General features: G+C 35.7%; 1 long non-coding RNA gene across 2 annotated transcripts; it reads left to right on the forward strand.

The window, feature by feature from the left end:
- The first annotated feature begins 164 nt into the window (after window positions 1-164).
- Window positions 165-25,128, forward strand: LOC102390262. 2 transcript variants are annotated; one of them, XR_006552765.2, is made up of 4 exons: window positions 165-956; window positions 1,116-1,157; window positions 19,035-19,204; window positions 22,366-25,128. It is a non-coding gene; the product is annotated as an uncharacterized LOC102390262 (long non-coding RNA). The 2 variants fall into 2 exon arrangements; XR_006552764.2 differs by lacking the exon at window positions 22,366-25,128 and having other exon boundaries at window positions 19,035-20,708.
- Window positions 25,129-27,907: the final 2,779 nt, after the last annotated feature.

Below are 27,907 nucleotides of genomic sequence, written 5' to 3' on the forward strand. Positions count from 1 at the left end.
GTGAGACCCCATAGACGGAAGCCCACCAGGCTCCCCCATCCCTGGGATTCTCCAGGCAAGAACACTGGAGTGGGTTGCCATTTCCTTCTCCAATGCATGAAAGTGAAAAATGAAAGGGAAGTTGCTCAGTCGTGTCCGGCTCTTAGCAACCCCATGGACTGAAGCCCACCAGGCTCCTCCATCCATGGGATTTTCCAGGCAAGAGTACTGGAGTGGGGTGCCATTGCCTTCTCCGTCTGCTTACTTAGTAGGTACTTAAATAATTCTTGCTGTATGAATGAACCAGATAACCTCTTGGGTCCGTCTTTCCTCTGAAATTCCTTGAGGATGAAAAGCCTAGAACAACCAGGGGTTAGATACTCCACGCTTCTTTGATGCAGCTGCATCTGGAACCTGAAATCGCTTCTCGGCTGGAAGATGGTGTTGAACACTAATTGGCCGCAGCTGCTTTATTGGCAAAGGGACGAAAACACACACAGGTCACTTCAAAGTTCGACTTGGTCTCACCCCCAATTCAGTGTCAGTCATTTGTGTGGCTCTTGTAAGGTCCCAAAGCATTGGGCATGGGATTTAAGCTGGAGGATTTCAAGTATAGCCACCAAATCTATTAAGCAGAGGAATTCTCCTAACAGGATCCTACAGCTGCTGTCTTCGTTTTCAGATGCATAATGTTACCTTGTATTTGTATTTCTTCCAAGCACTTTATATCAACACTCCAATAGGGGAAATAGTGATGTCTTTATGTTGAGGATAGAGAAACCAAAGAATAGTTAAGTACCTACTAAGGTGAACCTGTTTCGTAACAGTGCAGCAACAGTAATCCAATGCTGCATAAATGAGAAATTGGGTCAACTGAGTGCCATTCTAAGGGTGTTTGTTTTTTTGCTAGAATGCTTTTCTGAAACAGGACATCTGGTACCTACTTGGTGGTTCCTGTTGTTGGAACAGGATTAAAGGTAAAGATGACATATAAATTCTGGATCATTTTATTGCAGTCTGAGAAATGTATATGAAAACACAGTCTAAAACTAAAAAAGTAAAATGAAAAATAATGCTCGTGTTTAGAGCAGAAAGGACCCTAACTCTCTTCCTTCCTTTTCCTTATTTATTCCCAGCCTTATGTGGTTCCAAAAAAGAAGCAAAAAACGCAATAGCAGGTATGTAAAAATTAATAATTAAGATTAGGTTCTGTTATACACTTAAAATAAGAATGCAATTGTATTTGTAGAGTTCTTTCTTGTTGTCAGTGTGTATGTGATGTGTGTGTGTGTGTAAATGTGATCTTCAAGAAAAGCATAATGTGATAAGTGAAGAATGGTTGGTGTCTTCAGCCCCTTGGTCAGACAGACCAAATTGTGACTTTTCCTTTTCCAGTGAAAATTCTGGCAAACTTGGAAGATGTTTATTTCCACCTTCACTCTTTCTCGAGTCTTAAGGCGCTTGTGGAAATTATCTTTTTGTGGAAGATGAATGGTGAGCCCTATTACGATCAGGAAGAGTGCAAGGAAAGCATTCACGAGGTGCACATGGCGATAGAAACAGGGTTCAGCATTGTTAGTGGAAACAGTTATAAACTGAAATGTGAAGTTGTACTCAAAGCACACACAGCAACCTAGGAATGTGAATAGCTTTATTTTAAAGAGGGAAGAATCAGAAAGGAGGACAAATATATTGCTTTATATGTTTCTCTCTTAAGATGCGTTTAGCCATTATAATTATTTTTTAAATTAAAAAAAAAACTTATTTAAAGCCTATTTACAATTTGAAGCTACTTTTTTCCTCTGAAAAAAAAATGACATTCTAAATTGGAAACAAAGTTAGGGAAATAAAATTTGAGCGACACTCTCGAGCAACCCCCCAACCCCACCCTCTACGACCAATTGTCATTTAACTGGCTGCCAGCCACTAGCCCAAATTTGAAAAGATTCATGAAACACGCTTCCTCGGAATTATGATGTCCTGTTTTATGGGACGTTCAGACTCTGGTAGAATTGGAAAGATAGCTCCTCTTCAGCATTAACTGAGATATATAAGCACGAGGAATACAAGGGCTGTGAATAACCTGCCTTGAAAATAGGCTCTAAAATTTCATTGTCCTGAGGAGAAATTGAAGCGAGTTTTATGAAAGACAATAGAATGAATTAAAAATGGGTAAGAACACTAGGGGCTACACTGAAAGTAAAAAACTAGCCCATGAAAATACTCTTTTCCTAAATTTGGATGAAGAACTAAACAGTAACAAAACCTAAAGTTCTATTGTGGATCAATTTTTAAAAAGGTGTATATAACAGTCATTATAGAAGCAAATTTCAGAAATTGTTACTGTGAGCAACTGGCTCCCATGGCTATAATACTTTTCTTAAAAACTGTGACCATATTTCAGTGCTGAGTTAATACTGTACCTTTGGATTATCAACTTGGTTCACTTTCTTCCTTATGCCTGGAGCTCTTTCTTAAATCATGTAGCTCTGGTTCACGTTGTTTCTCTGAACTCAAACTGATGTCCTAGTTTAAATTAGAAGAAGTTATATTACTACGTAATTGGTAAACACGGTCAGTATACACAGATTTCTCTGGGATTTACTGCGAGATCTCTAACTAGAAAACATATCCTAATCATCGTATTTATCATTACCATTGTTTATTGTAGAAAATCATAATTAGTGATTAAAATTAGCTATATATCAAACAGCAAATTAAATGCAATTGTATGAAGAGCAAAGGAAAACCAATTTTAAAACTAAGGAGCACTAGTTGAATGAGACACTGTAATTTAGAGGCAACTCTTTTCTTAAAGTAACCCGTATTTGGATGCTTTCTTACACTGCATTTTCCAGTCTTTGCTGTTTCTCTTTAAAAATGACATTGAATTAATGTTTTATTGTTAAAGTTATGATTCGTGAGAAAACGGAAAATCCCCAATCCCTGCTCCACCCATAGAAAAGTGCTTTGATATTTTATACATAAAACAATTATCTACGACTGAGGTATAATTCAAGAAACAAATAGCTTATGCAATGCCTCCAAACTCCGGTTGCTCTCTTTTACAAATCTTGTCTTTCTCCTTAGATACCTGTAACAGTTTTCCAAAACTGAATGTCAAAGAACTTAAGTCTCCCTCAAGCATTTTGTTGGCTCCGTTCTGAAAAGCATTATTTGCTTAAACAAACCACATATACTCAGGATGAAAGAGAAATTTAGTAGTTGTCTCGCGGACGCTGTCTTAAACAGCGTATCCAAGTTCCCTTTCTCAGATGAAGCATAAACAATAAAACCCCTTTCCAAGGCACTTGCATTTTTTTCCACTAGAGGTCTCTCTCGTAACAGCTTTCCTTTTGTTGGGCTCATTAATTATTTTACTCAAAGGAACAATTCTACCTTTCAGATTGGAATGCTGCACTTAACATGTTATGCTAGAGAAAGATATAATACCTCCTCAGCTTGCTCTCTTCCTTGATGAGTAGATATCAGGTTGACTGAATGAATTATCTTGGGTATTTTATTACACCATGGTTACACTTTGGTAAAGAAGTTTGAACTTTAACCCGATGCTTCCAAAAGTCTCAAAATTTGACCAGTTGAAACAACGTGCTACAGTAAATATGCCTTATCAAACGAGCACTAAGCAGTTACACTTTGAATTCTCCAGAGAACATCCATGATTTTGGTGCCAACTTAGATCATATAATTGCAAGTCTGAATCATCTTACATTCATTTCTTCCACTTTTGCAAGAAAAGAAAACATATTTTCTCATTTGTGTAGGGGTATTTAGTTTTTGCTCTTTCCTTGTATAGCCCTTTTATAGAAAATAAACTACTGAAACATATCTATATTATATTATGAAGGGAACATTTTCTTTTTAATTTATGTTTTCTGGGAAAAATGCTAATTAAGAACTTTGTTTTTAACCCTCCCAATTCTCCTGTTATTAATTCACGCAAAAAGACCAATAAGATTCAACAGCATTAAAACAGAAAAAATCTAGAATGAAAATGAACCCTGAATACTCTCAAAGAATAATACAAAATTGCATTGAACAGTACTATAGAATGAAACAGACTGACATCAGTCACAAAGCCACTTAAATATTCAGAAAACCCAAGGAGTGTTCAGATTTCTGAGGATGGAAGTAGAAAGATAGCACTGTGCTCCTGACACAAAAAATTCAATGGGAAGATGTGAAATGTGAAGAAGCAAAGGAGCGCCTAGCAAATCAATTTTAGTGTTACACTGAAGGTAGAGTGCGTCTGCATGCACGGATACAGTGGCTAAGCACAGAGCAATGCTATATAATGAAAAAGGGCGTGAGGAAATTTGACAAGCTGAAAAACGTACCACCACCTGGCCAGGAGAACACAGACCTCTCAGGCAACTGTTTGGAGAATCAAAAACTGCACTGTAGCAGAAGCAGAAAATAGATAATGCTTAATTTTATGTTATCAAAATTTTATTCTGCTATCCTGAGTTTACCTGATAGCCTTTCCTCCAATTGTAATTTATTAAGCAGCTAAAGTACATGTTTTCTTTTAACATCAGTTCAGACATTGATATGACAACAGCATAATGATATGTTTTATTGATGATATAACAATCAATATTGTTATAGCTGAATTACCAATTAATAACAAAAAAATTTGGTGAAATTAAATATGAGGTTGACTGGCATACTTTTCAATTTGAGTGGCTAGATTGAGCAGATATTTTTATAAAGTTTTGGTTTCTTTATGTCAGTGACAGCCCTCCCCTTCACCTGCCTCCCCCTCCTCAGAAAAAAAGCACAAGCAGGTGATCTGTTTGAGCTATTCAGACGGCTGAAATAATAGCATAGGCATGACAAACAGGAAAGAGTCTTAGAGGCCAGGTTTTTATTTTGCATTTGAAGAGACTGCTCAAAAAGGATAAGTGACTGCTGAGGACCCAGACCCTTATATGACTGGATTATTTTGGTAGTTGAGAAAAAGACCTAATTTGTTGAAAAACAAATACATGGCAGTTTGGTAGCATCATAGACAGAGGGTATATACTACAGAGATATATAGATTCTAAAAGCTTTGAGAGTTAAGGACATATTTAATAGCATTTTATTATGGAAAAACTTGTTTTTGAATATTTTGGCTTATTTTAGAGGAATGTAAAATAAGTGCTATTTTTAAGAAAGATGGTTATTCAGGATAGGCATTCAATGCAGGAGGGTTTTTATCTATCAGAGGACACTGTGCCTCTACATGTATTATTTCTTTCCTGTTTCTGTTCCTAATTTGTGAACTATTATCTCTGGTTTCAGGCAGATTGTCTTTATTTTTTATTTAATTCAGAATATTCTAATTAATAAGAGGATAGATTGACCCAGTAATCCACACCCAATAAAACCAACAACAAAATTATCCAAATTAGAACAATGAAGAAGGGTTTTATATAAGTGGTCCTTTTTTTATTTCTTTTCTTTTTCTCTTTCCAAACCAGTTTGTCACTGAGTTTAGTCCACAGTCAAACTTGTGCATTTCGAAGAACAATTTGGAAAAAGGATGGCAAAATAAATTGTCATTAAAACGTAGAAGCTGAAAATTTTCTACAATCGAAATTAGAAGTGAAGGGACAAAGCAGACGGACTCTTTGAAGAATACGATATTGCATCTTTATGAGATCTATTCCCCATGTATTTACCTAAGCAAGGTAGTTGATAACTATATTTCTCTGTGTTTGTCAAATCACTTTTATTCAGACAGATTATTGACATTCTGATGTTGAACTTACTATAGAAGAAAAATATTATAAGCAATTTCCAAACTGTAAAAAGTCACATTTCATTTTTTTTCTTAGTAGCCCATTAGATAAAAGCAATGTTTTTATTCTATTAGTTACCAGGGAATTGTGAAAGTGAAGTCGCTCAGCCATGTCCAACCTTTTGCTACCCCATGGACTATAGCCTACCAGGCTCCTCTGTCCATGGGATTTTCCACGCAAGAGTACTGGAGTGCATTGCCATTTCCTTCTCCAGGGGATCTTCCCAACCCAAGGATGGAACCTGGGTCTCCCGTGTTGCAGGCAGATGCTTTACCATCTGAGTCACCAGGGAAACTCAAGGAATACAATTGATTTGAACTAGATAGGTTCAAACTTACGTGCAATCTTAATAATTAGAAGACTTTACTTTTAATGTGTTTAGAGTGAGGGAAACAGCCTAGAACCACCTCCCTCAAATGCTTTTCTCATTTCTTCCTCCTTTTTCATTATTTCTCCCTCTATCTTTTAATCCTTTTTTAATCCCTTTCTGTTTCATTCTCCTCTGACATTTTAGAAAGTTATTTGCTTAACTTTTGTTCCCACTTCCATTTTAAATCCTGGATGAGTTTCATGAGGTCAGTGAAAGCCATTTGGAAGGCAATGTAATTCATTTTGGTGATTTTTTAAAGAATGTACTTCTTAATTCATATGTATATATGGATCCCGCCCCCCCTTTTTTAGTCTACCTTGGGAATAGAACTATTCAGGTACACCCTTACAGTATTAAACAACTATACATTGTAGTAATCCCTGATCGGAGATAAAAATGCTGAGAATATATGGATCAGTAGTGTGTTCCCTCCACTGAGGCGACTGACTTTATTGCCTAGGCAGTTAAGTTGCGCCTTCTTCCTGTGTGGCCAGGCAGGGTGTGGGTGCAATTTATTAGATAAACCCCGAAATAGGTTTTTGTTTTCCTTTTGGAAATTTGCATGTTTTTTTCTCTGCCCATTAAGCTTTTAACAAGTGTTTAACTTGATGGAGTGATTTATAGCTGCTTGTAAAGGTAAAACAGCACTTTACCCTGCCAGTGGAGTGACTTTTCACTGACTAAATCATGCAGAAGTTTGTGTAGGAAGAGCAACAGGCAGTTGGATTTAGCTCTGACTTGAGTGAGCTTAAAAGGAGAATTTGTCTTTTCTTTCTGTAAAGGACTCTTTCTTAGTGGAAAAATTATTTTTCTGAAGCAAATGATTCAAGCCATCTTATTGACAGTTCTTTCAATCTGGCGGATAACTAAAATGGTAGGGGAAACATAATGATGGAATGTCATTGGCTTTATTTTACTTTTAAAAGGAGCTACTTTATTTTCATAGGACTTGGACATATTTATGTGGTTTCTTTTTCTTTTGAAGTATGAGTAGTTTTAAAAAACTCTTTGTCAGTAGCCATCTGATACATCATTTCAATCGCTTTGTTTACAGCAGTCGTGACAAGAGTAAATAAGAATATTGAACTAGTGCAAATGCCTTGAGTAGTCAGCACAGTGAATCATGTATCAACTGTCATCATGAGCTGAAGCACATCTACATACTGAGTAGCATGTTTGGTGTGCCTAATCAGAACAGTATGTAATCTGTGAGTACATATGAGGACTTGCCAAGTCAGAATTATTTACAAGTTGCAGTTTGTGTTCTGGAAAGTTTCATAAATGAAGAAAACAATATCTTAAAAAAAATAGGAAAGAAACATGTTAGCTTCAGATATACAACTTAAAAGATGAATAACAATTTTTGAGATTTTTATTCAATAGATGCTATCAAACACAGTTTTATTGTTCAATTCCAATCAAAACAGTTTTCATTAAAATTTCTTTTTGTATTATTTTTTATGCTGATCCTCTACTCCTGGTTCCTTGTGAATCTGACCATGGAAACTCTGCTTGGTTAGTTTTCTGTTTTCCAATTCTCCACTCAAAATGCCAAAGCTGGATTGGTTGACAGCTTAAGTCATGTAAAAGAGTATGTCTGTGGTTGTATATTCCATATAGGTGAAGGTAAACCTTGCTTGTTGAAGGTAAAACGACATGTGCAATATTAAGAAGGGCATAGATGAATTCTTGAAGGAGAAGGAAAGAGACAGTAAAGTTTAAGAAAAGCTTGGAATTACCAAAATTTATTTTTAAGGACCTCAGAGTCCTCTTCTATATCCTTATTTCTGCTTCAAACCCTCAGTGTTTGTATGCTTTTTTTCTTTACATAATTTTTTTCCTGACCTCACTCGCTCTTTTCATCCTGCTTTTAAATCATTTTAATGACCATTAAATTGTTAAATAAAATGGAACAAAATGTGTCTTTGATATTTTAGGAAAATTTTACCTACTTCATGTCCCTAAATTCATATTACAGATTATTTACCCATATATTAGTTTGTGTGAGCTCCTTTTGCATACGTATGGGTGTGCATGCTCAGTTGCTTCAGTCATGTCTGACTCTGTGCAACCCTATGGACCACCGGGCTCCTCTGTCCATGGGATTCTCCAGGCAAGAATACTAAAGTTGGTTGCCATGCCCTCCTCCAGGGTCTTCCCAACCCACGGCTCAAACCCGCATCTCCTGTGTCTCCTGTATTGCAGGTAGATTCTTTACCCACTGAGCTACTTGGGAAGCCCTCTTGCATACATATATGTATTTTCACATACAGTATTAAAAGTTAGATCTCTATTTGAGTAGTTTAATTCTATGTTTATTAAATAATAAACAATCATGATAAGTAATATGGTGTTTTGGGGGTTTGGGGTTTTTTTGTTGTTTTTATAAGTAGTACGGTATTTTAAAAATACAACTTTGAAAGAAGTAGCTAATTGATAAAAGATAATAATTTCATAGAGTTCAAGTCACTTTTTCTTCTATTACATCTGAAGGTAGCTGGAATATTAAATATCAAAATATATTTTGATACAAAATATGTTTATTTTGAGTATCTCTTCTTAGAAAAGATTTTAACTTATGATAGATTTTCATTGTCTTGTTTTCACCTTATTTTCTCTTATTTTTCACCTCTTGTGATAAATTGTTTCACACATGAGACACAGCTAGATAGAAGAGATAGGGATAAAGGCATTTTGTGGTAAATAGGTTATCAGTTATTAATTATATGTACATGAGGTTTTCTTTTTAGTTTAACAGCATGTCTAAAACTGTCTTTTTTGAAAAAGGTTTGCAATTTTATGTCTCACACTGCTTAATAGTTATCACCTAAAAATAGTCAGTAAATAGGTCATATAAACTTCTTTAAACTTTGTCTTTTAAGTTTAACCCTTTCTTCTTTCTGTTAACCCTTTCTTACCTTCTGATATTTCAGTTTGTTAAAATCTAGTATCTTTTCTTAAATTCATGCTGCCAGATTACTGTGAGAATCATCATTAAAACAGCTTGAAAACATGGCATTGATCAAACTTGATTAGAAAAGTTAGGGCTTTTTTTTGCCCAGGAAAATGTAAGATCCTGAAATTTTTATGTAACTTTGAAATAAAGCTTTAAAATCTGTACTGGTAGAGAAAAAAGCAGAGACCAATCTCTTTCTTGTCTAGTAAGAACTTCACTTTTAGAAGTGTGGGAAACAATATTGGATAGTGATTCTCTTTGTGGAATCTTACTAAGTGATTGCTGTGTCTGTAGGATATTTGAAGATACTGGTAAAACAAATAGTTCTAGATAATTAGAAATTTCAAGATGCTAATCATTGTGTCGGGAATAATGTGGATTTGGGAAAATTTTTGATTTGTTTTTGCTTTGTCTAAATGCTTGCTGCTGCTGCTGCTGCTGCTGTCGCTTCAGTCGTGTCCGACTCTGTGCGACCCCGTAGACGGCAGCCCACCAGGCTCCTCCATCTCTGGGATTCTCCAGGCAAGAACACTGGAGTGGGTTGCCATGTCCTTCTCCAATGCATGAAAGTGAAGAGTGAAAGTGAAGTTGCTCAGTTGTGTCCGACTCTTAGTGACCCCATGGACTGCAGCCTACCAGGCTCCTCCATCCATGGGATTTTCCAGGCAAGAGTACTGGAGTGGGTTACCATTGCCTTCTCCGGTCTAAATGCTTAGTTTTGTGTGTTTTGTCATTGTTGCTGTTTTTTGTTTTTTTGTTTTTTTTTTTTTTTTTCGTCTTCAGACAGATACATCTTAAGTGACTGGTTGCATGTGTGTATGCTCAGTCAGGTCCATCTCTTTGCAACAGATGTGTGGTAGCCCGCTAGGCTCCTCTGTCCATGGAATTTTCAGGCAAGAATACTGGAGTGGGTTGCCATTTCCTACGCCAGGGGATCTTCCTGACCCAAGGGTCAAACCTGCATCTCTGTCTCCTGGATTGGCAGGCAGCCACAGTCTTTTATAGTGAAAATGGGCAAATGTGCCCGCAAATCTCATTTTTCGCCATTAAAAGTGGAAGAAATTTAAAATTTTATAATAAATGTAATGGTTTAGTCTCTAAGTTGTGTTTGACTTTTGTGACTCCATGGACTGCAGCCTGCCAGGCTCCTCTGTCCATGGGATTTCCACAGCAAAAATACTGGAGTGGTTGCTATTTGCTTCTCCAGGGGATCTTCCCAAACCAGGGATTGAACCTCAGTTTGCTTAACTGCAGGCAGTCTCCTACCATTGCAGGTGGATTCTTTACCAACTGATCCACCAGGGAAGTCCTATAATAAATAAGATCAATATTTAAAGGAATAAATGGAGAGTTATAAATACAAAGTTTTATATTAATAACTCAAGTGTTCACTCAATAGAAAGTTACTCTATCAGTCCTTGTTTTCAAGTATTCTTAATAATCCACAGCTTTGTTTAAAATAGGTTCTGATAGTAGAAAACATAGAAGAAATTTTATTTTTTATTGAAAATAAATGTCCATTAAAAAAATATGAGAATACTTATGAAGCCAGAAATCGTATTACTTAAAGATATAAAGAACTTAAAAGCATAAATTTGCTAATAAATTATCAAATACATACTCTCCATTGAAATAAATAAGAATAAATTAAAAATGAGTATTGTAAGATTAGTTATCCCATTTGGAGATGAGCATGTTTTTTGTAGAGGTCTGTTCCAGAAACATTTTTTTAGTGCCCACTAAGATTGTGAATCAGACCTAATTAGTGCTTTTTCTTTTTTTTTCTTCTTTTTTCAAACTTTAAACTTCTTGCTTTATACTGGGGTATAGCCGATTCCTAATTAGTGCTTAACTATGTGAAAATTCTGAGGCTTTTCAAGTACTCACTCACACTCAGTACTAAAGATAGTAAAATAATTATTTTGAATGCTATTTAAGAAAAATATTCCTTATGCATAAAAAAAGAGCAGCTACTATACTAGGATAAACAAAGTGCTGTCTGTGTTTTAACGTGCCTTTAAGTGTGAAAGGGTGACAACATTCCAGTGCTCTGTGTGGGGTAGCAGAACGCCATGCCACGGGCCCCCTGACCTGATGCTGGAGAAGACTGAGGAGGGGGAGAAGGCGATGACAGGACAAGGTAGTTGGAGGGCACCACCGACTCAGTGGACATGAGTTTGAGCAAACGCTGGGAGACAGTGAAGGACAGGGAAGCCTGGCGTGCTGCAGCCCACGGGGTCACAAACAGTCGAACACGACGGAGCTACTGAGCAACAACAACGACAGCAGCACTGCTCCTTGGAAACTACATGGTGACTAATAATTCTCATGGCTGACAAAATAAATACAGAAAGCAAGCAAGCGGGCCTAATTTTCTTCAAAAGTACATCTTGCATGCATTTTCACTTTTGAGCCAGATATTTTGGTGTCGCATAAGCACAGCCTACATGTTCTTTATGAGCTATGAGCTTAACTTAGTTTAAAATATATGCAAGATTTAGCCCAGGTGCTTTTTATCTGCAATAAAACCCAATTTCACTTGAAATATAATTCACTGTTTTTTTTTTTTAAGATTTTTCAAATAAACAATGATTTTCAAAATAATCCTGATCATGTGTATGTATAATGAGTTCCATTTTGGATATATAGAAATGAGGACTCAGAGAGAGGAGATGGCTTTTCCAAGGCCAGATTACTATTAAAGAAATAGAACTAGGTTTAGACATTGAGATCTATTGAACCTGTGCTCTTTTCTGTTAAAAATATTGCCTCTTACATCAGAAGGTATATTTGAATTGCCTACCATAGACTTCATTTAGATATACATATACTTAAAATAAAGTCATTAAAAATAATTGAACTCTGTACTTTTAGGGAAAAAGGGAATATGAAATGTATTGGCTCTTAGCAGGTGGTAGTCCCAACTAAAAGAGCCAGGGGGCACTCTATCAGAAACTCCAAAAAGTATTTGTAAAATTGTCACAAGAAAAATCATTGCTGGATTCAGATACTAATCTTCACTTCTAGTCCAGAATTCATTCATTAAAAAACAAAATTTATATTTCTGATAGTAAAGAGAAATATAAAAGGTATCTGTTTAAAATGCCACCAGAGAAGTTGTGTTGCTCTGAAGAAATACACATTTTATTTCTTCAGAGGGATGTTCAAAATTTGTAAAACACATTAGTTAATAATGCAACCACGCAGACAGTTGCCTCAGTGCCTATTTAGGAATATTCATTAAAACACTTGAAATTTCTAAATTGACTTGATGAAAATCCCAAAGTATTCCTCAGAACTTTAAAATAATGCTAAAAACTAAGAAATGATAAAACTTAGGAATACAGAAACATACCTAATGATGATTGGTCTTCAACATTGTTTTTAGAGATCCCTAGTTTCTCTATTACTATTTGCCTTGTCTAAAAAGATATGGTGAGGTTTGGTTTCCATGGTGACACAACTCTTTTCATACATATTTATCTTTGAAATGCCAGAAACCCACCCCTTTCTATCAAAGAATGCTACTTTGGCGCTTGATAATTGAAGTTAAAGCTGACTTATTTTTTATGTCAGAGTGTTTTAAACAGATCCCTCTATCACTGAACACTGAGGAGCATTACAGGCATTTTCTCATAAGCAGTTTATTTCATACATGACTTCTGAAAAATACTTCTGGTTTTTAAAAACTGGAGAAGACTTTGCTTCCTTTTTTCCTTCAGTCAGCACCACAGGGATTCCCAGCTAAGCTTTCAAAATGTTGCAGAACATACATTGCATAAAGCACACAACCTTCAATTTTATTAATACAGTTTTCAAAAGGAGAACATGCACATCTTGCCTTTGCCAATGATCAGAGAGCAATGAAGTCATTACTTAGTATGAAATTAATATTTTGGAAAGCAAAATGCTTAACTTTTACTCCACTTACTGTTTTTTTAAAGTTGTCTAATTTACTTGCAGTCTGATGAGAGATTTCAGTTTTCCTTATACCAAGGTTCTTTTAAAAATAAACCCCATAATTGGGTATATACTTATATCCTCTTAATAGTTTCCCCCATTGTTTCTGTACCATATGTGACTTCTCATTGACAGTGTTCTCATTTTGAGGTCTATGTTTCAAGGTCAGTTTATTAGTTTGCATGTTAAAACCACTCAAAAAAGATAAAAAATATAATTAAAGCAGTAAATGGTTATTAACCTGTCTTTGTTGAAACACAACTATAGTAATATATTTAAGAAATGAATGAAAATATGATGAGTTAAAAAAAAGCTCATCCACTAATAAGACCTGTTTAAAAACCCTTTAGAATATATGAAAGCAACACAAAAGGTAAAAGTCTAAGGTGTCACTTAAGAAATTAAATTAGATCTAGGCAATTAAAATACTTCTCTCCCCTGTTAGGGTACAGTGTTCAGTTGCACTTATTTATTCCTAGGAGAAGTGAGGGAACCTGAGTGTGGTACAGCTAAATGTTTTTTGTTAGTTTCCTGAGCATCATTTTAGGCATTTACCTCTGAGAATGCCAGCTTAGCTCTATGATTTTAATTTTTTTTTGTTTTAATTTTTTATGCTTTGATCTTTGTTTTCCACATATACATCTTTATAACTAAAAATTCAAGAATAAGAAGGAAATTTTTTCAAAATTTTGTTCATGTGTAATGGGACTTATTCCAATTTAGTTTGTTCTCCCATTTTCACATTTTTCTTAACAAGATGAAGCAATCTTCTTTGAAGAAAGTAAATTCTTTGACTGGAATGATTACAAATGATGAGATTTTTGTGGTGTTCTGTGTACATTCTACTATGTCCACAGACATTGCAGCTTTCACCAATATTCCTAAAGTTAGGTGAGTAGAACGGGCTATTCAGAGAAAACTTGAAACATTAAAAAAGAATCTACCACTTTAGAATCTGGATTTCAAAGCTCACACATTTATTATAAAATAACGTATTCTTTCATAGAAATGAGAAAACATCAAAATATGAAGAAATGTGAATAAGTCTTTGAGTTGATACAAATCATAAGTAACAGTGTTTGATATTGTGCTATATTTTAGTTCAAATTATCTTATTCACAAGTACAAACTAGGATGTCTTCCATGTTGTGGTAACTTCTCACTTATTAAGAAATTATATTTATACACACACACACACAAAATCACCAGTAAAGGTAAATATGTAATTAAAAATGATAGTATAAATGTTTATTCTTCTTTTAATTGACTTGAAAATTATGCAAAAATAATATATATAGTTATATCAATGAGTGTAATTTACATGGAAGTGCAATGCATTTGACAATAATAGTACAAAAAAGCCTGGTGGGAACAAAGCTATATTGAAATAAGAAAGTGATACCAATTGTAACTAAATCCATAGAAACAAATGAAGAGAACCAGAAAGCTAATATATAAAATTCTGCAAGTATATGCTTGGTTTTCTTTCCTCTCTCAATTTTTAATAAACAAAAAATTATATACAGTAATAAATACCATGTTTGTTGTGTTTACAATATACATAAAAATAAAATGTATATCAGTAATAACATAAAAAGGAGAAGAGGGAATAGAGTTATAAAGGAGTAATGTTTCTATATTATAATGGAATTAGTTTGGTATAAATATAGAGATGCTATTAAGTGTATGTTAAAATGCTACAGGAGTTACTAAAAAATAAATGAAAACATACAGTTAAAAATTACTAGAGGACCATATGTAAAATAGATACCAACAAGAATTTTCTGTATGGCTCAGGAAACTCAAACAGAGGCTCTGCATCATCCTAGAGGAGTGGGATGGGGAAGGAGATGGGAGGGAGGTTCAAAAGGGAGGAGATATATGTATACCCATGGCTGATTCATGTTGCGGTTAGACAGAAAACAACAAAATTCTGTAAAGCAATTATCCTTCAATAAAAAATAAATTAAAAAAAATTTCTAGAGGAATTAATATATTACACAAGAAAATATTCAATTAATGCAAGAGAAGATTGAAAGGATAAACAGAGGGACAAAATGCATGAAGCATAAAATAACCAAATAGTAAAATGCCAGAAATAAACCCAACCATATCAATAATAACATTAAGTGAATTAAACAATCCAGTCAAGAGGCTGAGATTGTCATACTGAATTAAAAAAAAAAGAAGATTCAGCTACATGGTGTCTATAGGAGACATACTTTAGATTCAACCATACAAGCAAGTAGAGTAAATATAAAAGTATGGAAATATATATATATATCATGCAAGCAACAACCATAAAAGAGCTGGAGTGGCTACCCCATCAGACAAAATTGACTTTAAAACAACAACAAAACATCCCTAGAGTTAAAGAAAGGCATTTTATAATGAAAAAGTCTCAATCTATCAGGAAGCTCTAACAATTATACATGTATATACACCTTACAGCACAGTCCCAAAGTTCACGAAGCATAAACAAATAGATTTGAGAGGAAAAATAAGCAATTCCACAATAATTGTTGGAGAATTCAATATCCCACTTTTAATTACAGATTAGAGCAAAATAAGTAGATCATCGAGAATATAGAGGATATGAAGAATATTATCAACCAAAGAGACCTCATAGACTTCTATTGGACATTCTACTCAAGCACAGTAAAATATACGTACACTCTTCAAGCACACATGTGACATTCTCCAGAATGGACTATATTCTAGGTCATACACAAGTCTTAATACATCTAAAAGGGTTAAAATAATAAAAGTCATGTTCTCAGAACATAATGGAATTGAATTAGAAATCAATAACACATGGAAAATTTGGAATTTTACAAATATGTGGAAATTAATCAACATATTCCTAAATCATTGATTGATCAAAGAACAAATCAAAAGGAAAATTATAAAACACTTTGAGATTAATGAAACTAAAACACATACAAGAACTTATGGGCTACAGCTAAAGTTATACTTACAAGGAAATTTAAAACTGGAAAAACCTATATTTATAATTTATTGTGAGTTTATGTATTACTTTTACAGCCAACTTGTAGATGACGGTTCTACTGTTGCATTTGTAAATTTGTAATTTTTGCTTTTGTACTTTTTTTAACTCAATTTTTTTTTTCTAACTTTGGTTTTATTTCATCTAATCCCTTGGAAAATGTTCAGTTTGCTTATTTTATTTCTTAGTAATTAATTAAAGCTTTGAAATTGATGGATTAATCTCTATACATATTTTTGGCCACATATGTTTTAGTTTTGCAATGTTTTTGCTTCTTTTTTTGAATATTATATAATAGAATTTTCATTTTCTCTCTTTGTACAAGGAGTTATTTAAAAGTTCCCCTCCCCCCTTTCATGTCAGCACTTAGTTTTTACTTATGGCAATGTGGTCTAATAAAGGGTGATTTGGGAACATAAAATTGAACCAAACTTTATATATAAATATATTTTCCACTTAACTCTATGGACACATAAACATCAAATTAAACCATGATTTTACATTATTTTCTTTACTTTCAAGTAAAGTTTTGTACAACTTTAATTTCTATTTTGTAATCTTGATTTTGATGCTCACTACTCCATTTTATCGGAGAAGGCAATGGCACCCCACTCCAGTACTCTTGCCTGGAAAATCCCATGGGCGGAGGAGCCTGGTGGGCTACAGTCCATGGGGTTGCTAAGAGTCAGACACAACTGAGTGACTTCACTTTCACCTTTCACTTTCATGCATTGGAGAAGGAAATGGCAATCCACTCCGGTGTTCTTGCCTGGAGAATCCCAGGGATGGCTGAGCCTGGCGGGCTGCCGTCTATGGGGTCGCACAGAGTCGGACACGATTGAAGCGACTTAGCAGCAACTCCATTTTATACCTACCATAGTCTTCATTTTTTAACTTACTTACTTTGGATCCTTTGGGTGGCACCCTTCTGAGTTTTTACATATCACAAGCTCCTTTTATTGACTTTACACAATTTGACAAGGTTTATAGTTCCAAGTTCATAAAAATGTTTCCATCAAAATTTTGTACACATTATTTTTTCATGTGTTGTTACTGAATATTATAGAGCAAAATGTTTTTGTCTTCTCATATACACCAGGATTTATTTCTTTGGGGGTATTTGGAAGATGGTTTTTGTTTGAGTTTGAGGTTCGCAGGATATTTATTCATCTTTAAATTCAAATATGTCACCACGAAATTTTACCTGAGGCTCTGGAGACCTTGTGTTCTATATCCTCAGGTCTTCAGTTTTCTGAATTACATTTTCCTTTTTTGTTTGAGCCCTCTTATCCCATTGGTAGTTATTACTGGCTGTCTTTAGTTACGATTTGTCTTTATATAATACTTAATATCCATATATTTAATATCTCCTGACATCCCTGCCTACTACATTGTTTTATTGTCTTCATATCTTGGTCTTTTCTCTATTTTCAGGAGGATTTCTTAAGTTTGTCTGCCACATCCCTATTCACTTTTCTGCAATGTCTGTTCTAATCTTTACTGCATTTAATGAAAATTTAAACTGTAAAATTTCATTTTTAGCCTGGCGATCCTAATGTTCTCTACAGGTCTCTTTTCAGCTTGTTCTTATGTCTCCTTGTTTTTCATTTCAACCTCTATGGTCAAACATTTTGCCAGTTTAGGCTTCTGTCACAGAAAACAGAATTCATTTTACTTACCTTTAGTCAAAATGGATGTATTATAGGGTGTCTGTCCTACTGACTTGCCTGACTATCGAAAGAAGTAGATTGCAGGTTGAGACTTCAGGCGTGACTCTGTAACCACATCGCAAAACGTGGTCACCACAGGAGATGACACTTCCTGTTTGATCTTCCGCTGTGGAACATGGCTGCTGCAGCTCCAGAACTATGCTGCCACTAAAACAAACCAGAAACCACTGTGATCAGTCATTAAGGCACTGCTATAAGGAAACTGTCTTACTACCAGCTCCAAACCAATGCTTTCCATGTTGCAATCTGTACAGCAAAACAGATGCCATACATCCTGCCTTGACATCCATAAATCTAGTGCCAAGGCTCTGGGACCTCTGCTAATGGCACAGCAGAAAATAAAGCACATGCCTCTGACCATACTTGCCTGTGGAAACAGAAAAGTAAAACACTTCTACCATCCAATTCTTGTTAGAGCATATCTAAGTAGTGGAATCATTCACATCCAGCAACTTAGCTGTTGTGGGTTCAGTGGGGGAAAAAAATAAGGTTTATTAGTTTTCTAGTATCAGAAACAACCTTGATAGGCATTTATTTGGATGTTGAATACTGAACCACCATATCTACCTCAATTCACTGCTTTGGATACTCAACTTTGATCAAATCCTTCTGCTCAATCCTAACCTTTCAGATAATAGCAACAGAACAGCAAAATATGTTCTGCAATACTGCAGCTTTTAATGTACAAATAAAATGCTTTCACCTTCTGTCTTAAAAAGGAGGCCTAAAATCCCAGTAGTCACCACATCCACAAACTGGTGATACTCATTTCCCACATTCAACCATAGTCCCATCTTGATATTCTTTAAATATGGATAAAATTGCAAACTAAACTGACACCAGCTTGTCTCCAGGTTCAATGCACGATACTGGATGCTTGGGGCTGGTGCACTGGGATGACCCAGAGGGATGGTGTGGGGAGGGAGGAGGGAGGAGGGTTCAGGATGGGGAGCACATGTATACCTATGGCGGATTCGTTTTGATGTTTGGCAAAACTAATACAGTGTTTCAGGTTTAAAAATAAAATAAAATTTAAATAAATAAATAAAATGTATAATAGTTAAAAAAATGATTGTTTTATGAGGAAAATAAAGTTGTTCAGCAAAAATGTTATAAATACACAAAGAAGATAATATGAATAGTTATTTTAGTCCTTGTTTATGCAAACGGTCACCAGGTCTTAATTATTATTTATAACTTTCTTCATTCCTAAACCCTTTTTCAGGTCTCTTTCTCCTTGGGCAACATAACAAGCTGAGATTTTAATGATGGAGTGACCCAGACCTTCACACCTGAGGAGTCTGAGCCTTCACTGATTCTGCATGCTATTTCATTAAGTTTTGTAGTTGGACTTGGCAGAACCAGATGTGTTCTAGAGGATTTCCTGAGTTGATGGTATGCTTCACCCTGCCCCACATGATAGCCGTGACCCCTGTTCCCCTTTGTAATAAGGATTAATCACCCCAGAAAACACAATAATCCCCTTTCTCTCTGTTGCTCCAATGACACGCATAGCTCAGTATTAAAAGGTGGAAGTCTCAAGTTTCAATTAAAAAAAATCATTGATGTGTTCCTGGTGGAAGGATTCACCTCTTGGGTATCAAGTCCTCTAAACCATCAGAAGCAAAGCCTCACAAATGAGCAACAAAAATACTGGGTCATTAAATGTACTGAAGCACAAGTGCCATTAGTACTTCCACCCTTTAGTGCCCAGACAAGTGTGTTCCAACTATATGAGGAAAAGGAATGTACATCATTTGCTGGCTGAAAGTATGTGTCATCCTGTAGGGAAGCATTCTATCTTAGCAAGGTATTGACTTACAGTTTTCAGTGGTCTATTCTATCTTTATAACAGGACCATTGTTTCTGAGTATATGCTAAAAAGGATGAATGCCTCAGGAGTCAGTTGGCACACTTTCTCTCCTATTTCTCTTGTGTAGTGAATGTCATGGCCAGTCAAGAGTTGTGTTGTGTGATGATACCATGATTTAAAAAGCAAACTATTTAGTAAGTCCAAAAATGCTGTTTACAGGGTAAGGCAGTAAAGGCAAATCCGTATCCAAAATCAGCCCGTGCACTCACTAGTTAATACACCCTCTTCCTCTTCCATGTAGGAGGAATCCAGTGTAATCAACCTGTCCCGTTTACTGGCTGTAAACCCATTTACTGCCCCACCTGGCAATGGCTTTACAGGTTACTTAGGGCCCACAACCAGCAGCAAAGATTCTTGTTTTCCATTAACGATGGTGATTATTTAGGTAAATTTTGGCCACTAATGTGTCCCCTTCTAAGGCTAACAAGATCATTGCTGCTTTCAGTTTTACTGCTTCAGGGAATCAATCAAATATTATAATTTTCTGAGTGTTTCTAGTACCAGCATCCATCACAGTACAGTGTGGAAAATGGAATAGCATTCCAGGTAGTTAAAGCCAAAGGGATTTATTATAAGATCTTAAGTGGCTCATAGAACTGTTAGACATCCTGAAGACAATGAATACACCTGCCAGTCATAGCCACAAAGATAATATCAAGACACTGGGGTGTCTACTAATGTTGTTCTACAAGTATTGTTGCCAAAAATCTAAATGTCTCTTCTGTGAACTTGCTGACAATAAAATTGAGACAACTGCCACATTTTTGCCTTTAAATCTTACTCAGAGCCATTCAACTGTTGAAGCATAAATCAAAAGCAGAATTTAAGCTGCAAAAGAGTCTGGGGGACGTTTTCATCTTTCTAGGCACAGTAGAGGGATTTAGGATGAATATAGAAAGCCAGTGCATCCTATTATGGTCCCCTTCTACACAGAGTTACTCCTCCTTTTTTAGGTTGGTTTACTGACTGTTGATCAGTTGGTTCATTTGTTTACTCCACAACAACCTTGACATTATATTAATTTTATTAGAACTCATTTTACTAAAATTTCTTTGATGGAAAGCCTTCGTTTCGGTTTATATCACCAGAGCATGTCAAGTTCATAGTAGGAGACCAACTAATACCTGTTTTAATTGAATTTTTGATAATTCAAGTAGACTGCATCAAACATTACTTCTACTTTTTCTAAAATTAAAAAAAAGATAAAAATAGACACATCATTGGGTTTTTACTCATTCACTTATTCTTAAAACAAGAGAAGTGAATCCAACTGGAAGTCTGCCCATAAACACAACCTCTCTTCTTGGGTACCTGTATTATTGTATTTTCTTGGTTGTTCCCAGATTTCTGCATTTAGTTGTTCACCTGGAGGACTGTAAATGCAAATTTACATTAGCAGTATAGAACCTTGCTTCCCTAGATAAGAAGTGTTAGTTACTCAGTCATGTCCAGCTCTTTGTGACTCCATGGACTGTAGCCCACCAGGCTCCTCTGTCTATGAAATTCTTCAGGCAAGAATACTGGAGTGGGCATCCATTCACTTCTCTAGGGGATCTTCCCAACCCAGGGATTGAACTTGTGTGTCTCCTGCATTGAAGGTGGATTCTTTACCCTGTGAGCCACCAGGGAAACCCTTCCCTAGAAAAGCAAATGGCAATTCAAATTCAGAACTTTCCAGCAGAGAAGAAGCTTTTTGTGGAGTTTCTTTTCTATTTGGTGAAGCTAGGGCACTAGGATAAAGTGTCTGGTCTTTCTGTCCACCTCCTGGCCAGGTGTATCATGCAGCTTCCGCGCTTCCTTCTGGCCTTTCCCCTTCCTTGTCATGCAAGATCCATGCCTTGGGTTGACTGATAAAATATAGAACGCTCAGTTAAATTTTAATGTAAGATAAACAAGTGGCTTAGTCGTAAAGGATCCGCCTGCCAATGCAGGAGATATAGGAGACACAGGTTCAATCCCTGAGTCAGGAAGATCCCCTGGAGGAGAAGATGGCAACCCACTCAAGTATTCTTGCCTGGAGAATTCCATGAACAGAGGAGCCTGGCAGGCTGCAGACTATGGGGTTACAAAGAGTTGGATGTGCCTGAGCATACACACACAAAACAAGTACGTTTTAGTATATACACCAAAGCATGTTGGAAAATGAAATTGTAGTAAATAGCTTTACATTGTTCATCTAAAATACAAATGTTCCTGGGCATCCTGTGGTTTTTTTGTTTGCCACATCGTGAGAACCTAGCCATACCATGTCCCAGCAGAATTCTCTGCATATCATTGGAAAGTCAATATAGCCTGTGGCATTATTGACTTATTAGAAGACCATATAAAATATCTGAAAGCATCATTTTAAGTCAGATTTCCAGGGTGTACATCTTGGTTCTTTCAGTTATTATTTTACTTTGGATAAGTTACATAAGCTTTCTATGCTTTAGTTTGCCTTCCCATGAAATTGATCTAATAAGTGTACCTACCTCCAGGGTCAATAGGAGCATTAATTGTGATAATTCATATTAAGACTTTAGAAAAGTACCCATAATAAACTCTCTATAATTATTAAATATTATTATTATTTCTGTTGGGAAACAAGCACATGCCAGGCCTCCCCCAAACAACTAAATGGAAATGCTTTCCCTCTAAAACTGTAAAAATGATCCCAAATTTAAACTCTCCATCTTCCCCATAGATTCTCCTTGCCTCCAGTGTTCATGCCTCCAGTTGAAGAGGTGACAGGGGTCTGCCATCCCATCCTCTGATTGCTTCTTGAGAGTCTGTACCATTTTCTCCAGAGAGGAATTTTGAACCAGCCTTCGGTGCCTTGTCATTTCATCTGCACTAAATCTCGCAGAAAGACGCTGCTATTTCTGACAATGGAAATGATAACCCTTCTGTGGTCCTTTAACTGATGCAGATTAGTGTCTATTTTTATATTCCTTTGGTCATTTCAGAAGACATGTAGCAGGATGAAAATTAGACCCCTGGACTCTAGTCGTCAGCTATCACAGTATTCCCAAGCATAAGCAGAACCTTCATTTTGTTTTAATCACTTGACTGCATTGATACTTAATAGCTAGTATGATACTTAAAATTCAGAGAGACAAAGGTGGAGAAAAGATCTTTCAACATAAGCTTCATTGTCTGACTCATTTCTGTATTGTTTATAAATTTTGGCTCAAATAGCCTCCCTAGTTCTCTATATGTTAATATATGAAATTCCCTCTTTCTGCAGTTAATGTAATACAGCTCTAATCCTTATGCAATGATTCTAGCATAGGCTTCTTTCCAGTCCTCTGGAGTTATTTATATGCAATTTTCAAACAGAGATGATCTTTCCTATATGCACTAATAATATTTACATTTTTAAATGGAACACAGACACAAAGTTGAGGTAAAAGGTTATGAGGTCAAAGAAACACAGAGATTAGATCTTTAATCAGGGCAGACTGTTACATACTGAAAATAGCAATATCACATTTTTGCAAATTTCATGCTCTCGTTGGAGACATAGGTGCCTAACTGAAAGAGGATTTCTTTTTTTAAAAAACAACTATGTTCATTAATAACTATTAAGTAACCTGGATGTAAGTCAGTGGCTATTAGGATAAAAATGCATACATCTGAACAATTCCAAACAATGAAGTCTAAAACATTACGTGAAATAGATGGAGATGATGGAATAATATTTCAAACGAACAATGATAGCAAAGCAATGTCGAATCATAACTAATAGAACTGGTTTTTCAAGGGGTGAAATTAACTATTTTCAAGAAATCTAAATAGTGAACGATTATTTTAATGGTGTGGTATACAACTCTTGATGAATTAAAAATTTTAAAAACTCAAGACATAGTGGAGGAACACAGAACTGAAGCAAGATATGAAAGTAAAAAGCAGACTAACTGAAAAATGTCCTTACTTTTCCTTGGTTCTCTGGACTCATCCCTCCAGAGAATGAGTTTCATGAAAGAGCAGTCTTTAGACCTCCCATTAGCTTGCAGGGGTCTTTTTGCCTTTTTACATTAGAATAAGGTTCTTGGTGGAATGGCTGACACTTTGTGCTCTCAACTGTATGAAGTTAGATCTTTTGTAGAGATGATGAATAGCTCCTTCAGTGTCTAACAGAAAGTTTCCTATCGTTTATCTCAAGTGGTTGAGGTTTATACCATGGACGTGGAGCATTTGACACATAATGTTCCTTTCTTTTACACATTGACTCTTGTTGCAGAGTCTCATGCCTCGTAATCTGGATATAAAATATATTTATAATTTACCCTCAGAAAGGGTGACAGCTTCCACATTCAACCTCTAAATCTGAGGAATGTTGGTCTACCAATGTATGTGCTAGATCAGAGGTCAGCAAAATTTTTCTTTAAATGGACAGACAATAAATATTTTAGGATTTTCAGGCCTTATGGTTTCTGTTGCAGCTACTCATTTCTACCCTTGTAAAGTGAATGCAGCCATAGAAAAGCTAAAGACAAATCCCATGGCCGTGTCCTGATCAAACTGTATTTACCAAAACAGGTAACAAGACTGTGGACCTTAGTTTTCATTCCCAGTACTAGTTAAGTCAATTTTCAGGTAATGAAATAATAGCTTGGCCTTTTATCTTTTGCAGTAAAATGTTAAATAGGGGTATGTTTTGTTTCTTACTTCTCTAAGCCAAGTATATGATATACAACTCCTATACCTTTTTTTTTTGCATGTGTGTCAGTTATATGTATAAATCTTAAATTATATTTAAACTTTTATGGATGACTCTTTCATAGTCAAAAGAACTATTTTATAAATATATGCTTTCTAACATCATAGCTGTTTCAAGGAACTCACATCTGTACCTTTTATTTTTATTGAATTTACATAATAAACAGGACAAAGGGGAAGACAAAAATGCTTTTTTTAACCTTAAAAAGGAATGGCCCTGGATGAATATAATAGCTCATCTCAAACCAGCCTAATATGAAAAAGAAAACAAAAGTTTTGAATAAGAACTGCTTTGATCAGATTTCATCCAATACAAACCAACAACATATAAGTTAAAGCATTCAGACAGGCAGAAGAGTAATGAAGAATATATAACTTTTCAAAATGAGGTTAGTCCAATTCCATACATCTAAAGTATGAATAAATTCCATTTGGAACTCTCAATAGTGGTACTGTATATTAGAGAAGAAAAGAGGCAGCTTCAGGCTGTTTTTCATAATTTTTCCAATTCATTGTTTTAATGAAATAGAAGAGTTTGATGGGACTAAAAAAAAGAAGAAGCAGCCCTCTCTGATGAGCTTTGCATTTGCAAATAGTACCTGCCACCTGAATGAAGTACAGTACTTTGAATGATGGTGATGTTGTCAGGGATGCATTTTAAATCAATGTAACTGTAAAAGACGACAAGATCTTTTCTTCATTTCACATTACTGTATTTACCATTTCTTTCTTGGCCTTTTCCTGGATAAAAAATAATAAAGGAACTTAGTAAAAAGTGACAATGAGGGAAGAATTTCTGAACTCTAGTTTTATTAATTATTATTATATTATTAATTACAACAAACTTTTGACAAGAAATTGTAGCTGTCTTGTAAAGATTAAGAAACATCCTGGTTTATAGCTATAACTAATACTTCTGAAATTACAACAATCCATAAAGGGAAAGAATAGGGGCAAGGTGGTCCCAAAGCACTGTTCCTTTTACAGATATACTGTCCCTACAGGTTTCAAAGAGAGCTCCTCATTTGCAAGAAATGTGTAGTTCTGAATTGGAGAAATACATTCTACATATATTTTTACAGTGCAAAGAATGAGCTGAATCCAAGGAAGAACAGAAAAAGTTAACTGAGTTATCCAGGGACATCTTCCATCAGAAAATACCAGATACAAGTCTCTGGAGGCAAGGTAACTAACCCACATGCCTCCTAAGCCACACGATGAGGACAGTTAAGTTATGATATGGAAAAAGAGTAAGATGAGACAAATAGAGCACTTCTGTGTTGGGAAAAGGTGTATTAACAAGAAGAGTCTGAACTTGAATTGTGAGGCTCAAGAAAATGAGCAATGTTCTTGATGGTGTGAAGAGCGACAGTTAGTGTCTTTTTCACTGCTAGGTTTGTTCTGGCCCATAGACCCCTAGTGCTGCATCAGTTGTGGAATGGCATTGTCAAAGCTAGGCTCTGCCTTCTAATAATTAAAAGAGACAGAGAGTACCGCTTATCCTGTATTCACTCACTCCTCTGTTATAAACATAGAGAAATGAGCCTTTGGGGAAAGCTCAGTGTGTTTTCTGATGAACCAGAAACCACACTGGAATTTCGATACTCAATTTTAGCCCCAGGTTAAGTCAGGAAGTGCAGTGCCTCAAAATTAGAATAAAATAAAAGAACTCATTAAAGACATGTTATAACCAGAAGCATTAAGTCTTAGTTAGATAAGACTTTTAAAGAAAGTGATAATAAATAACTCTTTCACTGTATCAAGAAATATGTTATGACTTCTGCCTAAGATACCATTATATAAGTAAATCTGTTGACTGTCTATATGGGGAAATTAGTACTTTTAAAATTTATTTATCTCTACCAAAGTTAGAAATTTTGTTTCCTGATTAGAAATTTTCTGTTTTATATTCCTGGTAGCTGCAACAGCATGTGCCTTTTAGATACTAGAGACTCATGCTTGTTGAGGTATTAGTTGATACATTTAGAAAATCTATTTAGCTGCAAAAATAACAGGAAGCCAACTGCTTAACAATAAAAACAATTGAAAAGAATACCAAAAGTGTTTTATCTCTGTATCACAGAAGTTTCTTAGTTGTAGGTGATAGAAATAAACTCTAGGTGATTTAAGAGAAAAATAAATCTCAAGTATACAGCTCTCAAAATCTCTGGTATGATCAGACAAATAGATATAGGGAATACATGTAGCTAAGGACAAAACTGAAATCATCTTGCAAACCTTGTCCTGTGAAAATACCGCTGTCATTGCCCTTGGGTGCGGACAGCCCACCTTTCCCCACTGGCACCCCCACAGCTGAACCTGGGATGCTGGGGCCAGCAATGCTGCCTGCTACCCCTGCAAAGTGAGCACATCCACTGCTGGTTCCACTACCCACGCTTGAAGTGCTCTCTTCATGGTCCATACTCGTCCATGTCACTAGCTCCTGTTAAGATCTAGGGCAGAGTCCAGCTTGTAGCCTGACCTACAAGGGAAAATGGGAAAGTAAGTGTGTGGCAACTTTAAAATGTTACAATGTAGGGCAGGCTCTACCTAATAAGGAGGAGGATGCCCTAGCAGAGAAAAGGGATTGAAATATTTGACAGTCAAAGACAACTGTCTACTGCTCCCATAGAATCAGAAGTCCAATGGATGAAGAGTTTTAGGTTGATAAATTTTTTAGCTCAACACTTGCAGTAAGAACCTAGAGAGTATTCCCATCTCTTCCCTCTGCGGTCCTCAATAAGTTGGCCTCTAGTTTTTGCTTTTTTTTTTTCCCCCCTTAACTGTCTTTCTTCACCTACCCATATGTTTTCTAAGGCACCTGCAGGGTTTCTAAATCAGTCTATATTCCAGGCCCAGGAAATATACCCAGGGAGAAAACTCTCTGGGCTTAAAGGCATGAAGTTTTCTGGATGGCTAGCCTGTAGCATCAAGAGAGACATTTGATATACTTTAAAGATATTCACTTAAAAGTGCCAGTCCTGGGAATGAGTGAGCAAGATGTAAAATCTCCAAGGATAAAATTGTTCTTCTTTCATTACTGCTTGAATCCCAGAGGAACAATAACAAAAAGCCAGCAGGAGCCCCAAGGACTACTTATTGATATGAAGAAATTCTTGAAAAGGGTTCTAAGCAAAAGGAACATGGAGAAAGGGAGGAATAATTTCATTATCTATTATTACCACCTCTGCAATCATCCTATAGGGCTCCAACATGTACCCCACTGAAACTATCGAAACCAACTATTAACATACCAATATTATATAATAACTTTATCCTTTTGAGTCTTAAAGAATATTCTATTAAAACATAAAACCTTTGCCGTTGTAAGTGAAAGATAACTTAATCCAACTGGCTTAAGCCAAAGGAGAACTTACTGGATCACATTATGGAAATGTCTATAGGAGACAGTAAGTGCAGTTTGAGACAGGGGCTTAGATGATACCACCAGGGCCCTGCTTATCTATTTCTACTTCTGTGTTAACCCCAGTCTCAGAAAAGCACCTGTTTGATAGTTACACATG

The sequence above is a fragment of the Bubalus bubalis genome, chromosome 8 (assembly GCF_019923935.1).
Source record: "Bubalus bubalis isolate 160015118507 breed Murrah chromosome 8, NDDB_SH_1, whole genome shotgun sequence".
Classification (NCBI taxonomy): Eukaryota; Metazoa; Chordata; class Mammalia; order Artiodactyla; family Bovidae; genus Bubalus; species Bubalus bubalis.